An 18,144-nucleotide genomic window follows, 5' to 3' on the forward strand; every position below is an offset into this window, starting at 1 on the left:
TTCGCTCTCACTCCAAACCTTCCACGATAACATCTTAAAGCATTGAAGCTATGAAATGCATATATGTGTCCTTTAAATATATATATATATATATATATATATATATATATATATATATATATATATATATATATATATATATATATATATATATATATATATATATATATATATATATTTATATATATATATGTATATATATATATATATATATATATATATATATATATATATATATATATATATATATATATGTATGTATATATATATATACATACATATATATATATATATATATATATATATATATATATATATATATATATATATATATATATATATATATATATATATATATATATATATATATATATGTATGTATGTATACAGAGGGACATGGACTTCACCCTCCCTTCTTCAAGGAAACCACAGGACACCTGTAAGAATCTGAAGGGAGACACAAGCGACAGAACACCCTTGGACACGTCTACTGGCAACGAAGCAAATTAAGACTATCAGCCAGAGACGGGAATCACACCCTTGCCCACGCCCTTTGCTGCAAACTGCGGCATAGGACGCATCCTACAGAGCACCAGGAATTCCCATGCTCCCGTCCAGACCATCAGCGAGAAAATGAGACCCGCCGACCAATAATAAAAACTTTGCTGTCAATTTGTAATTTAGTTCTGAAGTCATCACCAACGAGCGAGGAAATGGTCCGTAGACTAGAAAAAGTAAATGAAAAGAATCTTGAATAATTTTTCTTTATTCCTAAGAAGCTTGCCGGAAGAGAAAAAGATGAAGTATAGACTGATTCAAAGTCTTGATAAAAAGACAGTATCTGCGAACATTGCCATTAACTTCAATAGAAATTATATATATATATATATATATATATATATATATATATATATATATATATATATATATATATATATATATATATATATATATATATATATATATATATATATATATATATATATATGTGTGTGTGTGTGTGTGTGTGTGTGTGTGTGTGTGTGTATTTATGTGTGTTCACGTGTTCATGGACACTCAAATGTTAAGTCACAAATAACCCTAAATATCGAATCCACATTGCTTTAGGAATAACTTGCACCCACAGGTAACTGATATAAGCTACCCAGGCCTGGATTCGAAACTAGACCTTTTGGTTCTGAAAGAGAGTTGTAGACATGTGACTTATTACCTGTGCTGCCAAGAGTGTTACAAATTGTTTTCGAAGGTGATTTACATATTCCAATCAAATTCAGGTTCTGTATTTAGTCAATTGGTAACACGTGACTATTTTATAGTAGTTTAATAACTCATTCACAGGCCCATGCACTTATATATAATTACCTCTGAGTGTAAGTTAATCACATGGTAAAATGAATTCGATATTAAATATTTAAGAGCATAAAAATGTCATTTGCTAATTACAGGCAAAACTACCACGCATACACTCAAATATATTATATATAATAAATATATATAAATATATATATATATATATATATATATATATATATATATATATATATATATATATATATATAGATGAATTAATTTTTGTATCTTCTGTATGTGACTTTTTATATAAAAAAAATATTAATCCACAAATTTCGTTTCATCTCGAACTCACTATACCTTGAGAATAAATTGATAGCCGAGTGGTCAGAGTCACTGTTTGGCATTGTTTCTACATCGTTTCGAATGCTGGTCACCGTAGAGGCACTTATCAGTTATCCCCAAGGTGTGGTGTAAGTTATCCTCAAAGTATGGTGAATTTGATATTAAACAATATGTCTGGCTTAATATTTCTGAATATTAAAAAGTCATGTATGCTTAAGCGACAATAATTCATAGTTAGCAAAGCGTTTCAGACTTTCCAATCAGCTGTCACGGTTGAGAAGTACAGAATCTGAATTCGACAGAGATATGTAGAACAGAGTTGATATGAACTTATATCTCTCTTGCTAGCCGGGTGGTCAAAGTCATTGTCAATCGTTGTTCCTAAGCAAATCCACTGTTTGAATCCTGCCTGGCGCAGAAGTACCTTATGTGTAAGTTTTTCCGAAGGTTTAGTGAATTCGATATTCAATATTTGTAATTAAATCCTAGTGATATATACTGTATATATATATATATATATATATATATATATATATATATATATATATATATATATATATATATATATATATATATATATATATGTGTGTGTGTGTGTGTGTGTGTATGTGTGCGTGTGTAGGTGTAGACCTGTGAGCATATAGGTATATATGTGTTTTGTGGCACGTTTTTATTTCCATATTTTTGAAGGTTTTAAATTTATTCGTATCCTCATATGAAGTTTACTTTGTTTGCGGTAGGAAACGTCACCTTTAAAAATTCAATCGTGCAAAAGGCTTGCAATACAGTAAGCGAATAACAGGGCTGAATATTCAAAGATCGTAACGTAATCTTTTCCTTCTCTATTTTTATAGGAAATAAAGTTTTATGTTAAAGCATATTGGTTGGCATGGATCCATTTCATTAATATACCTAATGCTTTCGCTGTTAAAGTTTTCATTCTGTTTTAATTTAGATAGAGACACATATACGCGTTTCTCTCTTCGTTTTCGAACTCAGAGACCTAGGCAATCGTGACTCCAGAAAACTAACAAGCAATCAACATTCTCCTTTCATTTTTAATGAATCACCATTATTAAAAGTAGTATTTACGTCTATTTTCAAAGTCAACAACTTTTCAAACAAATGTCTAATTCGGAAAAAAGAGCAATTATTTTCTATTGTCCATATTTACCGAAATTAATGGTGTGCATTATTTTTCCTTCCATTAATATTTTTTCCTTGGCTATACTTCTGTATTTAATATCTGCTTCAATTGTAAGCTGAGTTTAACCCCCTTATATTGCAAAAAAGTGGAAAAATTATTACAGGCTCATGGTTTATGTTCTTAATATTAGCGCCATATATCGGAAAGTTAATGGTTATTAGCTTCAGCCTCATTAGATTCCAGGAGGGGAATGGGATAATTTAGATCTATATTGTACCCCTAAGTTTGTTTTCGAATTCATTGCCTAAACGATACGTATATTCTCCTAGTCTCTTCATTATGAAGACAGAGAGGGTTATTATATAAACACTTCAAAAAAAAATAGGCATAAGATATTCGAGATTTCTTGTCTCTGAAGCCTCTAATTGCTGTACACTCAGGAACATTCTTCGAGGCTATCTTTTTATCTTTTTTTTTTCTAGATGCACCTCATAAAACAAATTAAGATTTAAAACATCATATACTGATTTGCCTGCAAGAATTACAATGTCTCCACAGTTATTCCTCCATTAATTTTTAAATTCCTATCCGCAGTTATTTCTGTTGCTTCACATTAAGTCTGCTATATACCAACACCCGCAAAATTTTGCTCCTAATGTGAGGTATGGTCTTAAACGAAAAGGGAACACGAAATACCTTCAAGTCTTACTGAGCCCATCAGTAAGTTAAAACTATACACCACCCGTTATCTTCGTCGTTCTCAGTTGGACTGAAAAGGTTCTCAAGAAATAATGACCATCATCAGTTCGTTAGTCCACTTGAAGCTTTCATGTAGGAAAGGTCAGAACGTTTTCTTTTCTCTAATAAGGGAAAAAGATAAATGGAAGATACAAAGGTTTCTAAAATACCGGAAAAGGATTCGAAAATCAATGAAATTTCAAAAATATTATCATGAAAATTTGTTATAAGAATTTCATTCCAAATCTAACAAAACTAAAATCTTAGTAACAACATAATTCATACGCTTCCTTCAATACCTCTTTTATTATTAGAGAGAGAGAGAGAGAGAGAGAGAGAGAAAGTTTCGAACGTCAGTGAAGACAAGATATAGCAATGCATAAACGTCGAATAATAAAACCCGGACTTAACAGCATGCGCTGGAATTTAAGAATAGGTTTTCCAAACTCTTCGAGATTGTTCCGGTCTTCCGGCGCTTTCCTTCGGGGGATTTGGGTAAGTTTTTGAAAGCTCTTCTTGCGTATAAATGTATTCATCTCTTCGTTCGCTTTCTTTCCCCTTTGTATTGAAGTTCGTACCAGACAGATGTTCCATTGTATTATATATATATATATATATATATATATATATATATATATATATATATATATATATATATATATATATGTATGTATGTATATGTATATGTGTGTGAGTGTGTACATATATATATATATATATATATATATATATATATATATACATATATATATATATACTTTTTTTGATAGCTAATTATACTGCAGCCGTCTATAGGAAATTAAAGAAAATACATGACATTACACGGGAATGGTTAAGGATGTCGCACACAAATTGCACAAAATTTGCAAAATTTTTTGAACCCCTCTTGTGTAAAATTATATAGAAAAATTATGTTGCTGTACTTATTAATATATATCTTGTGTAAATATATATATGTGTGTGTTTATATATATATATATATATATATATATATTTATATATATATATATATATATATATATATATATATATATATATATATATATATATATATATATATATATATATATATATATGTATATAAGTACACACACACGGGCGCTTAATAAGTACAGCAACATAATTTTTTTCTCGGCCAATTTTCGTTCAAAAAAATTTCAATTTTGTGTGCGACATGCTTAACCTTTCCGGCGTTATGTCATGCATTTTCATTAATTTCCTATAGACGGCTGCAGTATAATCAGCTTATCAAAGGGGGCTATATGACTGAGGTACGTTCCAAACAAAGAGCAGTGACAGAATTCCTTTTGGCCGAAAAAGAGACAGTCACTAATTCTCACAGGTGCTTGGAGAATGTCTACAGAGACCTGGCAGTGGATAAACGTACTGTGAATCGTTGGGCAAAGTGTCTATCATCAAAAGAAGAAGGACAAGGAAATCTGTCTGATCTGCGGCCTGGCTGGCTGCACGCATCTGTGAAGCTGTTATTCAGGTGATCTGGGAATCACAATCAAACAACTTGCTGCTCAGCTTGACATCTCTGTCGGTAATGACGATACAATTATCCATAATTTAGGGTATTCAAAGGTTTGTGCCCACTGGGATCGTCCGCACGTTCCACCATCGCAAGCGCCACAGCTCAGCTGTGTGGCCAGCCAGGGCGTGGGAGATCAGACGTAATTCCTTGTCCTTCTTCTGATGATAATGACACTTATCCCAATGAAGGAAAGTCATCGGCCAAGTCATCTGTCGAACTGAGTTCCTGTAATGTTGCCCAATTTGCTTTACAAATGCTCCATTCAGGTAACCTTGAAGATGGAGGATCTGAAGATACAATCATCACCACTGGAAAATGGACGATGGTAAATCTATCAGTTATCACTCTCCAGTTGAAGTCAATAAGGCAGTCATCACTGTGTATAGATAAGTCAGTTGCTGACAATGTGTCCATCTGAACATGAAAATGTATAGACTCTCTGTGTTTAGGATTCCGACATTTTCGCTTTCTATGATGGAACAAAGACAGTATCCTCTTTGAGTGGCAACTATATCACCCCCAAGAGGGTGGTAACTGTTGAGTAGGGGATTTAAATTCATTAATAGGGAAGACTTCAATAGGTGTAGATAGAGAGAGTGTACTGTATACTTTCTTCATAAATGGATCTGCATAGCTATCTCTTGCAGTGTAGACTGGATATAAATATGATTCTGCGGGGTGTAATTACAAATGTATAAAACTACACCGCCCCCCCGGCTTCCTATATTTATGTCATTAGCAGAAATGATAGTCTGCATACCCTCGTTAGCTCAGACACATTATTACCAATCACAGACTCCTGCAAAGCTGTGCATACAGGAGATACTCTCGAAATGAGCAACCTTAGCTCTTCCCATTTAGCTCTTAATCCCTAACAATTCCACTAGAGAAGCATGTATGATTTTACTCAGATTTAGAGGCTCATAAATTAGAGCACCTTTTCAGTGCTTTTACTTTACTGCGTTGCTCTTGCTTTTTTTTCTGGAAGGAGACTGATTATTATTTCTGGTTGCCTTCCGCTTTAAAGTTGATGATGGTGCTTTTTCTATAAAGGAGAAACCTGCCGCAGCTGGTACAGCCTCCCCAGTATCATGGATGTTGGGCACCTTTGATGGTGCCATTGCAGAGGAAATGTCAAGCTCAGGAGTACCAGAAAAAACTGGCACTGCCTGAGGAGAGGTGGAAGTGTGTCATGGGTAGATGCAATAATGGTGAAATATATTGAAAAATATCTCTTTTCCAAGACGTGACTGCTTCGTGACTGCTTCCTGTGTTTGCTCACCAGTCAGTTCCTGTTGTCAAAGCGTCCTGAACAATCGGCGAGTCGATGAAAACCCTTCCTTGTGAGAATGACCCCATGTGATATCTCATGCCATGCCTTTGTAACATTGCTCAATATTTCGGTCCACACTGCATCAGAAAATTTGATCTGGACTCGTCTATGGCGTGACCGGAAATGGGCGGTTATTAGGTACTAATCATTGTGCAGAAAATCAGAAAACTCCTTATATGGGAATAACGATTGTCGTCATTAGCTCCGCCTATACAGGGGTATATAAGCTTCCAGAAGAGACTTCCCAAGACAGAAATATAAACAGACAGAGACAGAGACGGTACTCAGAGGTCGGACAAAGCAAGTTTCCGACGGGAGTATCCCCTTCAGACGCCCCTGACTCTTCTCCATAAAATCTTGTCCTGCCCGAGACGAAGAGAGGCAGTCAGCCCTTCCTGCTTGTGATGAGAAGTCCCTAAGCCCTCCATGTTTCGAGACGAGGTGAAGTAGCGAACCTACATACCAATGACGGAATAGTCGCTAAGCCCTTCCTGCCTGTGACAATGTGAAGTGGCCAGCCCTTCCTGCCTGCGACAACGTGAAGCAGTCAGCCCTTCCTGCCTGTGGCAACGTGAAGTAGCCTGTAGTGAGGACGAGTCTTCAGCCCTTCCTGTCCTCCATTTGCTCCCTCATCTTAAAGACATCCTTTTTGCTACGTCTACGAGCCCGTGGTCTTCGTACCAACAACTTCTCTGCTGAGTTCCCAGCCGCCCTTCTGTGACGTCTTCAAGCCCGAGGTCATCGTGCCAGCATCATCTCCTCAGCTGAAACCCCAGCCAAGAAAGGATAACTCAACATATAAGTATTAAGATTACTCTACCTTACAACCTGTTCCCCCTATCTATAACTGCTTAGATTTATTTTGTTTAGTGTTACGTTGATTGAGAGCAAAGGGGAAACATCATTTGATTTTATTTGTAAATAAGGCTGTGAATAAATGTGTTGCAGTGTTGTGAGATTTTCTTTTTGCATTCATTTCCTATATTTCAATTGCTGGTGTTGAAACATTGTTGTTTGGAGTTTGAAAGAACCTGGAACGATTCTTGCATCGTGACAAAGTGTCAGAAATAATTGGTGCATCCTGCGAAGCGTCAGGAGTGCCAGTCAGAACTGGTGCAGGTTCCAGAATGACAGAAGCACCGGATGCAACTGATGCAGCCTCCAAAGAAGCAGGAGTACCAGTCAGAGCTGGCACAGCCTCCAGAGAGGCAGACACACCAGATACAACTGTTGCAGCCTCCAAAGAGGCATCCGAAGAGGCAGGCGCACCAGAGACTACTGGTGCAGCCTCCAAAGAGGCGAGAGGGCTAGAAGTAACTGACGCAGGTACAGGTCGCCACTGATGTTCCCTTTACATTAGGAAATGAAGCATTTCTGGTAGCATTTACATTTTTTCTTCGATTAGCAGCAATACTAGAAAATTATATTCCTCATATAACATACCTCCTTAATACTTCCTATTTAGTCTCTGTAAATATGGTGCGCACAGTTACCATCGATGCCTGTATTTCTTTTTCCATGATGTCCACATCACAATTTTGTGAAGAAGATGGATGATTATCTCCACAGTGTATATAATGAGGTTCTCTATAGCATTCACCATGCTCTGGTTCACTACACTTATCACACGTGGTACACTAGCCTTGCGTTTTCTGCCTACAAGATCCTAAGATTTAACCATATTCTTGACAATAAAAACAAATCCATGATCTTGGGATAATATTACTTAACCTTAAAACGTAACCATGCTGCTTTTATGACATTAGGTAAGCGGGTGGAACTGAATGAAATAATTCAGTGTGGAAGAGGTATAAGGGCACCACTGACATTCATTCTTTCAGTTCTAATCACACCCTGATCATCTGCTGCTTCTGCGAGTTTCCCTTCCGAATACGTCATCAGTTGGGCTGCAAATATTTATATGTATGATATTAAGCTGTGTCTCAGTAGGAACATGATTAGCAAAGGATATGATTGATGATAATAATAGCAGACACGTGAGCGAAAACGATGAACATTATATATTACTGTTAGTCCACTCAAGGAAACATACTTAAATGTAAAGGAGTCATATTTTCTTTTAACGTCTTTCATTATTTATCCATCGTGTAAACGAGTTCCTCTTTATTAGGCTTGTTAATGAAAAAAAAAAGGTGTTTTCATGCACATAGAGATGGTGACGTCACTCCATAAGTCTCACTGGGCTTTATTGAACGACAACGTACATTTTTCTGCATAAATTTTCAAACCAGACGCACCTCGGAAATCCGCTCTTTCTCTCACTGAATAGCGCTCATTTGAGAGATGACGTGGAATCTGCATTTATATGAAATGCATTTCGTCCAAATTACTTTGTTTGCGGCACAGTCGTAACAAAATAAGCTATTTAGACATGAAATGAAAGTTCCCAATAATTAGAGATTCTGTTTACTTTTATGTCTCTCTCCATATACAATTTATCTTACAAATTATATTTGCTTTATTTTTCTTCTTTTTTTATTCAGTTAAAAATGACTCGTCATTTCGAATTTGAAATATGTTTTACATATATTGTTTTCTCTTTGGGTTTTAGTATTTATTAATAAGTTTCTGATCATAACTTCAGCAAAACCATTGCTGTTTCCCGACCTAGATACTAGATTTGCAATTTGCCAGAATCGGTATAATTGAAAATAATATATACGTACTTGCCTAATGGATGATGTGATTAATTTTGCGTCTAATTATTTCCAAATGTCATGCATACATGTACTCACACACACACGTACGAAAACAAATAAAAGCACACATGAGCGTTCAAAATATTATATATATATATATATATATATATATATATATATATATATATATATATATATATATATATATATATATATATATATATATATGTGTGTGTGTGTGTGTGTGTGTGTGTGTGTATTCCTGACATAATATTTCAGGATGAAAAACGCTTGCAAGATATACTATTTTACTTGATGGTGGATTGAGATTCATAATAGGTATCTGCAGTCCACAATATAGGTAGGTGTCTGCAGTCCACAATATTCAAAATTATTCTAATGATGATAAATGCATAAAATACTTTCCTTCATTTCAGCGTTGATGATGGCTCTGTCTATGATCTACTGACGTCCTCAGGATGACGTTTTTGATAAAGATCCTTTTCATAGGACTTGGATCTACAGCGAGTAGAAAGTTTGTCACTTTCGTGTTGGTCGATTTCCAACTTCCTCGGCTACTTGGACGATCAGCCGTCAACATAAGGTCTCGACTTCGCAAAATATCGTCACTTCGAGAAATCCATTTGTGATTGTCTGAGGCTCCACGACTTGACAGGTTCTATGACTGACCGTTGAAGTCTAGTCAAAATTATGCGTGTGGTGGAGAGAGAGACAGGCAGACAGACAGAGACAGAAGCAGAGAGAGGAGGAGAGAAGACTGTTGAGAAGTTCCGACATGGAGGAGTTGCCTTAAAATAGTTAACTATAATTTTGAAGTCTCTGTTTAGTCTGCATGTTATTATATCCTCCCTTATTCGTCATGGAAATTATTTTTTTTCTGCCGTATTTTTATCGTCATCATTCGTCAGTATTATCATTTTTATAGCCTTCTTACCGGACTTCACCAAGCATTCCCTGCTTTGTTCAGGAAGAAGTTTATAACTTCCTTGGTTGACTGGCTCTTCAATGCCACACGTGTTTTTCAATAGATACGTCCTCTTTATTTTCTCCTTGGTGTCTTTCTGAGTGTTCACATTTTCATTCCAGCGGTATTTCTTGCTTCTTGCTGGCGCCTCGTGCTCAAGGCTTCTCTACATTATTATGGCATCTTGGGTCCTTATTCTATATTTATCTACACATGTATGTGTGGTTACACATAAAATGAGTATCTCCTTTTCACACTATTGAAGTGTAGAAAAAAATCTCCTTACACAGTATTCTATTCATATTTTTTTCTTTTATTTATTAGGTAGAAAACAAGACTTCACTATTACATACTTTATCTCGTACTGATTGCATAAAAACGAAGTGCAAAGTACATTACAAACATCAACTTCAGCCAGATCATTTTTTTTTTTCAGAAAACCAGAACTTTCCCAAACCTCGAACAGAATTTTTTCTTTCTTTCTCTTTTCCTGTCGTAGCATTTTGGCTAACAAAGCGCTTTGGAAACCTTCCAATCTCCTTTGGCGGATTTCATCTTCCCTTAGAGACAAGACTTCGTATGCTATTGTCTATTAATACAAATATTCTGTTACCGTTTATTTTCACCGTTTTTTCTATGTAAATTTTCATTTTAGAAAACTGGTTGTTTCATATTTAGAAAATTACGGGGCTAAGGTGAGGTGTGGATAGGATCTAGTCTGTCTCTGTTCATTGTATTTGTATTATCTGTTGCAGGTCCAACTGTCTATTGAGTACTCAGGGCCTTTGAAGGAATATCATTCACTTCGGATATGCTAAAGGAAATAATAAGAGTTATCTATTTTTTTTTTTTTTTCATGCCCACGTCAAGCGATTTTATGATAAATATATGAAAAATATTTTCTGTTTTTGTAGTATAGACACTAAATGTGCAAACAAGGACATATATTGTCTTTGTTACATCGTAAAAGGTGTTCATACAAGGTGTAACAGACAATCTGTAGTGAGTAGTTAGGAGTCTAAATAATATAAGTAAATCTCTGATTGGAAAATTTAGATTTAATATTTTTGGATAAAAGGATGTCCAAGATAATATTTTAATATTTCTTTTATGGACAGTATCGAGATTAAAGCAACAAAAGAGCCGACGTAGGTTTAAGATGTGGAACGTGATAATGAGGCCCTGTGTGTCTGAAAGTGCTTTCAAGATGAAATTTTTAAATAGATTACAGCAAGGAAATGCGCTGATGTCCGTCTATATTTCGAATTATGTGAAAGATGATGGCAGAATGGAGGGACTAGCCATTAACAAAATAGGCAAATCCAGAAAAATGGTAAGAAATCTCAGAAGTCACCAAGACAGCAAAAATTTGGAATACATTAAGAGGTCACAGAATAAACACGAAGGTTATGAGCCAACTCTCCATTGTGGAAATACGGTGAGGGTTATTGAGCAAACTCTCTTTTATGGAGGTAAAGCGGATTTATTAAGCCAACACTGTTATGGGACTGAACTGAGAGCCACTGAACAAAGAAGTACAGTAGAGGTTAGTGAGCCAAATCCCTGTTATGGAAGCAAGGTGAAGGGTTATTGAGCAACCCTACGTTATGAAGATAAAGCTGGGTCTTTTGAGCAAAGAAGCAAAGGTTTGGTGGGGGCGGGGGAAGGTTTGACTAAACTCTAGGTTACAGAAGTAAAGTGAGAGTTATTAAGCAAAATTTTAATTATGGAAATACTGTGGAAATCATGGAGGATATGGGTATAAACTGGGGGTTATTGAACATAGAGATAAAGTGGGGTTATTGAGGAAAATGAGACGAGGTTGTGGAAGAAAACTGTGGGTTATACATTAAACTTTCCGTTTTGGAGGTAAACTCAGTGTTACTGAACCAACTCTGCGTTATGGAGATATGGAGGAAAGGTGAGCATTATGGAACCAACTGGCTGTTTAAGAACCAAAGCGAGGTTGAATGAGTAACTTCTCTGTTATGGAGGCAATTTTGTAAATATGAAGATGATTACCGATGAGTGAAAACATGTCGAAGCTGTTCAAGTGAATATCTTGGGAAGCTTATTCGAAACAAACTTAAATTTTGTAACTTAAAAAAAAAATGAAATGTTTATCAAGAAACAAATCACTTGTTAATTACCCGAAAGTATTTGGCACTCTGTCTTTTTTTATCTTTTTCTTGTGACTTCATTTGATATGTATATATATATATATATATATATATATATATATATATATATATATATATATATATATATATATATAGAGAGAGAGAGAGAGAGAGAGAGAGAGAGAGAGAGAGAGAGAGAGAGAGAGAGAGAGAGAGAGAGAGAGAGATATATATATATATATATATATATATATATATATATATATATATATATATATATATATATATATATATATATAATATAAACAGCTTGTGAGTGTAAATTATTAATTATGCTTCTCCTGTTTATCTATCAGCTGTAAATTTTACGATGTAAGGTATTACAAAATTATAAGAAAATAACAAGGCTGGATTCTTACTGGTTACCTTGTGACCTTTCAGTGATGAGTGTATGATTTTTTAATCCATTTCCCTGTGATTTAGTTCGTAATTTTTTCAGGCATCTGAATAATGCCTAGAAGCTTAAAATATGAATGAGTCTCCCCCTTTTTTCAGTAATGAATAATACTGTATCAAGCGAATTTTGTCTATTGCTCTATTCACGACAATAAGATTTAAATAAAGTTCAAGAATGAAATGTGCTTCTTTTGATAAAATTCTAAACTGAAGTAAATCTAAAAAAAAAAATTCTGTTATTTTACTGTAGTCTATATTTACTTAGGATAAAAAAGGCATATATCTTCATAGCTTTATATATCATAGCTTTTACATATAGACTTTTGATATTTTGATGCATTTCATATTTGTTGTTTCATTATCATGAAATTATTCTGTTTTATACGGGAAAATATGAAAATAAAGATTATTAAAAGTCGACGGTACATGCTCCCAATATCTACGGCATATATCGGAAAGCTAATGGTTATTGGCTTCAGCCTTATTAGCTTCCAAGAGGAAGGGGATAACATAGAATTGCACTGTGCTATTACGTTGATTTTAGAACTCATATCTGCACTGAGGGATGTGTTGCATTAGTTTCTTAATTGTGATATCCAGTAAACTTTCATTTTCAATAATTAGTCAAAATCTTGAAAAGTTTCTCTTAAAGTTTCGTTAGATTTTGGAACCTCGAATCCTAGTATGCTGCGTCCTATGACTGCATAAAACATATGAAGTCTTTTGAAAAACTCAACGGATGCTAATAATTTCCAAAAATTATTTTTCGACTGTCATCCAGAGGGGATTACATTCTCATTTATAGAGGATTCAGGTGTGCCTGAGGTACTTTCATTCTTGAAAATACAAGAACTGTATAGACTGGAATATTTTAGAAGGTAGAACGAGAGAAAGGAAAAAGTTTGAGACGGGAATGGATCCTTTCTTTTTTTTTTGATAAATCAGTCTTATCGTCCCTATACAAGAAAGGTACAAATGCAGAATTAACAACCGAGGTAGAATCACAAAAAAAACGAAAATGCTAAAAAGTTTCAAAGTATTCGATAAAAAAAATAAGTGACTTAAAAATATGCAAAAACAAATCATTAAAAAAAGGACACTCTCGTACACGCACTTGCTTCCAAACTCCCCATCATTATTGGTGAGAGGAAGTTTGGGACGCACGCGAAGAAAAGACAGCGCAATGCATAAACTTCGAGGAATAAAAAGAGAGCTTAACAACACGCGCTGCAATTTAGGAAAATGTTTTCCAAACTATGAGAAGTTGTTCCAGCTTACCGGTTCCTTCTTTCAGGGGATTTTGCTCGATACTGAAAAGCTCTACTACGCTTACAAGAGATCTTTCTCTTCCTTCGATCTCTCTCTCTCTCTCTCTCTCTCTCTCTCTCTCTCTCTCTCTCTCTCTCTCTCTCTCTCTCTCTCTCTTGTGTTGAGTTTTGTAAAGTCAAATGATGCCCCCGAAGAAAGCTCTCTCTCTCTCTCTCTCTCTCTCTCTCTCTCTCTCTCGTGTATTGATTTCTGTAAAGTCAAATGATGCCCCCGAAGAAATCCGACGTTTAGACGTAAAGAAAACACATACTTACACATATCTACTTAAAATTGTAATTCATATACACATACATCCCTACATATGTATATGCATAGATAAATAGATAAATAACTAAATAAATAAATAAATAAATACATATATATATATATATGTGTGTATGTATATATATATATATATATACAGAGTATATATATATATATATATATATATATATATATATATATATATATATATATATATATATATATATATATATATAGAAGGACATTCAATAAAAGGAAACAGGACTGTTATAATAATTCATTCCTGTGTGTTAATTTACCAACGAAGGAAGGCCAATGGCTACCTTTATTCATAAAACGGGAATAAAAACTTCCATTTTGAAATTATATTAATAATTTCTTAGACGAAATTTTTTATACTTATTATTTCACATTTTTTTTACATTTTATTGGTAGTTCCTTCGACGATTTTTTTTTTTTTTGCTTATTATTTCATTTTTTTAATAATACTCTGCTGGTAATCCTCTTTCCCTAACCAGCGTTCGTTCTGGGTCTGACATTAAATTTGCATTTATATAATAAGCAATTCTTTTTCATTACTTTGTTCCCAGTTCGTTCCTGCCAAGCACACACAGAAACTGAATTCATGTTTTCCCGTAACTAGAGATGCGTTCATATTTTTTACCTCTGTCAACCAGCTATTTTATTGTGACTTTTTCCTTATTTCTCCATATATTTCTCTACTAAAATGCTGGAGCTAAAATATGATATCTTTTATGCCGTGTGGATTATTTTGTAAACTCACAGATATGCACATTTGAAAAATAACTTCATATCCAAACTGAGAGTTGCAACGTTCCAGCTTTCCATTCAGAAATTATATTTGCATCCATAATGACATTTAATCTCGGGTTAATTGCTTCGCTGGTGTCTTCTCAGCTTTTACTGCCAAAGTTCATTTGCAGACTACATGAATATTTTTTTTTTTTTTTTTGTGGATGATACTGTCCTTTATTGCTTTAATTGCATGTTACTTAAACCCTTTCCAGAGTTCATTTAAAAATCGTTTCTACCATTATACATCTACCACCATACATCTACCGTTATACATCTACCATCATACATCTACCATCATACATCTATTATTATACGTTCAGGTGTCTTGGCTTGAAATGATGACGGTGGCAATTAGGATACAAAACAATAAGCATTTATTAACAAAGCTTAATGTGACAAAAATTATGTATCTAAGTTATTCCGATAAAATGTATGGAAAATAACTATCTTTTTGAAGGTGACAAGGTTTATAAACCATTTGGCAATCTTTGAGATTAAAATGTTTTCTAAACAATTTGTTGCTTGCATCAGTTACCAGAACTTTAACATAGCTCCTCCCCCAGCCAAGCGTATACACCACCATCAACCCAACCCAATTCTCTCTCTCTCTCTCTCTCTCTCTCTCTCTCTCTCTCTCTCTCTCTCTCTCTCTCTCTCTCTCTCGGGCAAGTGCGGCTTCACGTATTACATGATAGATAATTTAACAAGGTTCGGGCTCTTCATTAAAACTTTTCGTCCACTCATAGTTCAAGTATTTCCCCTCCTGTTCGAGTAAAAACCATTTATTAGATGTTGGCTAAGGTTATTTTCTTTCTTTAAAATAAACCTGGATATTCTTTTAAGAGAATGTTAATGTTTTATATCAATACCGGCCTCTAAACTCGTTTCTGTGTATCGCATCGGTGGTCAACAATAGACCGAATATTACCATATGACCAGATCGACGTCGGAATCAGTTCTCATTGTCTTGTACTACAAGGAACCATTTCAGGTCCCTTCCTGTGACCGTGCAATATTTCCTCGTTCTGCAGGGGTAATGCGAAGAAAAAAATATAATATATATATATATATATATATATATATATATATATATATATATATATATATATATATATATATATATATATATATATATATGAATGTACTGTATGTCGTTATTAATTTCCAAAGACATTTTGCAAAAATTGCTCCCCTGTAAATTTTTTATTTTATTTGTTCTTGTGTTTTTTTTTTTTTTTGGAATGAGCAGAGCAAATTCTCATTTAAAAATAATCAAGCAAAGATTTGCAGTTTCCCTGATAATTCAATAATGTGACTGAATGTGATAACGCTACAGACACGTATTTGCTTTTTAAGAAATATAGATTTACCAGAACAGGATGCTGGACTGGAGAAATTTTTCATTTCTGTTTTTAATACACAGATCTTCAAACACAGACACTACGCTTTCGCTACTTAAGTATCATAATCAAAAACAGTTCAGAGAGGACATTTTCCATTCACTGCTTTGTGTTCACCGAACCTACTGGTTTCTAGTATTCTAAAATCTGCCTTCAGTAACTTCATAGACTGAACCTTTCTCAAAAGTATTTTAAACCCATTTCCCTTTACGATACAAAATTTGGAAGAAAAAGTTATAACGAGCTCATAGTTTGTGATAAATGTCACTTACTTAGATACGTAATCGTCATTAATTGTCTGCAGGATGGGATGATACAGATCTATATCGCTGAAGTATGTTGACCAAGATGGCATTTGTTATGCCAGCAGCCTTAATATAAAGAGGGGAACTTCATCCCAGTTGTCTAATAAAATCTGTTGGTTGCTGCACGTGAATTCACATCTTACTCAGGAAACGCTTGGTGCTTTTTTATAAAGATACTTATTTTCTGTATCATAAAAAAACGAATACGTCAGCTTACTATTTTGCATGAAGTGATTTATTGTTTTATTTATCATAAAATTTAAAATACACTGGATTCTGTATGTGACAAAGATTTGGCGTTTCAAAAAATAAAAATCAGTATTGTCAGTAGTGATACATTATATGATTCACATATTAAAAAATAAAAAACATTTAGACGCTCCAGATTTCTTTCCACGGAAGAGGAATAAATGCAAGCAAGGACGATTCGTAAGGAAACAAAAATTCGATAAAGAGAAACGATTATCGAAAAACCATTGTGAACAAATAAAGCTAAACAATACCCAGAAGTACCTCCTCTGAATTCCCCATCAGCGCTGTACAAGATGGAGTCTGAAACCCGAGTAAAGAAAAGGTCTAGCAATGCATGAACGTCGAGGAATAAAATACTGAAATTTTGGAAAAGGTTTTCCTAAGTTTGAAAAGTTGTTCCGGCTCCCTGTTCTTCCCTCCGGGGGATTTAGCTCAATATTGAAAAGCTCTGTTTACGCCTAAATGTGTTCGCTCTCTTCGCAAGATTTCCCTCTCCCGTATATTGGGTTTTGTATAACCCGGAGATACTCCAAAGACGACAGACAGAGAAAGAGAGGGGAGGGAGGATATAGATACAGATAAATATTCCCTGTTATATGTTTATATGAATAAGTACATATAAAGAAGTTTTTGCATATATATATATACATATATATATGTTGTATACATATATATATATATATATATATATATATATATATATATATATATATATATATATATATATATATATATATATATATATATATATATATATGTGTGTGTGTGTGTGTGTGTGTGTTTTTGTGTGTGTGTGCGTAGAGAGAGAGAGAGAGAGAGAGAGAGAGAGAGAGAGAGAGAGAAAAAGAGATGGACAGCTGTTAAAAGCATGCTCAGATTTTAATATAGATCACATTGGTAATGAGAGCTAAATAGTCTACCAAAAGTACCTTGTATATATTTAAATAATTTTTACGGCAAATTGATGAGGATTTCACTCTTTATTACATTACCCTGATGGTATTATTATTATTATTATTATTATTATTATTATTATTATTATTATTATTATTATTATTATTATTGCCGAGCAGAAAGTTAAAAAGTCCCTATCTAGCAAGGTTAACGACTCCAAAGTAGACTCCAATGTAGAATACCGATAAATTAGGGGAAAATACAGCGGGTATCAAGTGAAGACAAGCAAGTAAA

Source organism: Macrobrachium rosenbergii, chromosome 11 (genome assembly GCF_040412425.1).
Source record: "Macrobrachium rosenbergii isolate ZJJX-2024 chromosome 11, ASM4041242v1, whole genome shotgun sequence".
NCBI classification, from domain to species: Eukaryota; Metazoa; Arthropoda; class Malacostraca; order Decapoda; family Palaemonidae; genus Macrobrachium; species Macrobrachium rosenbergii.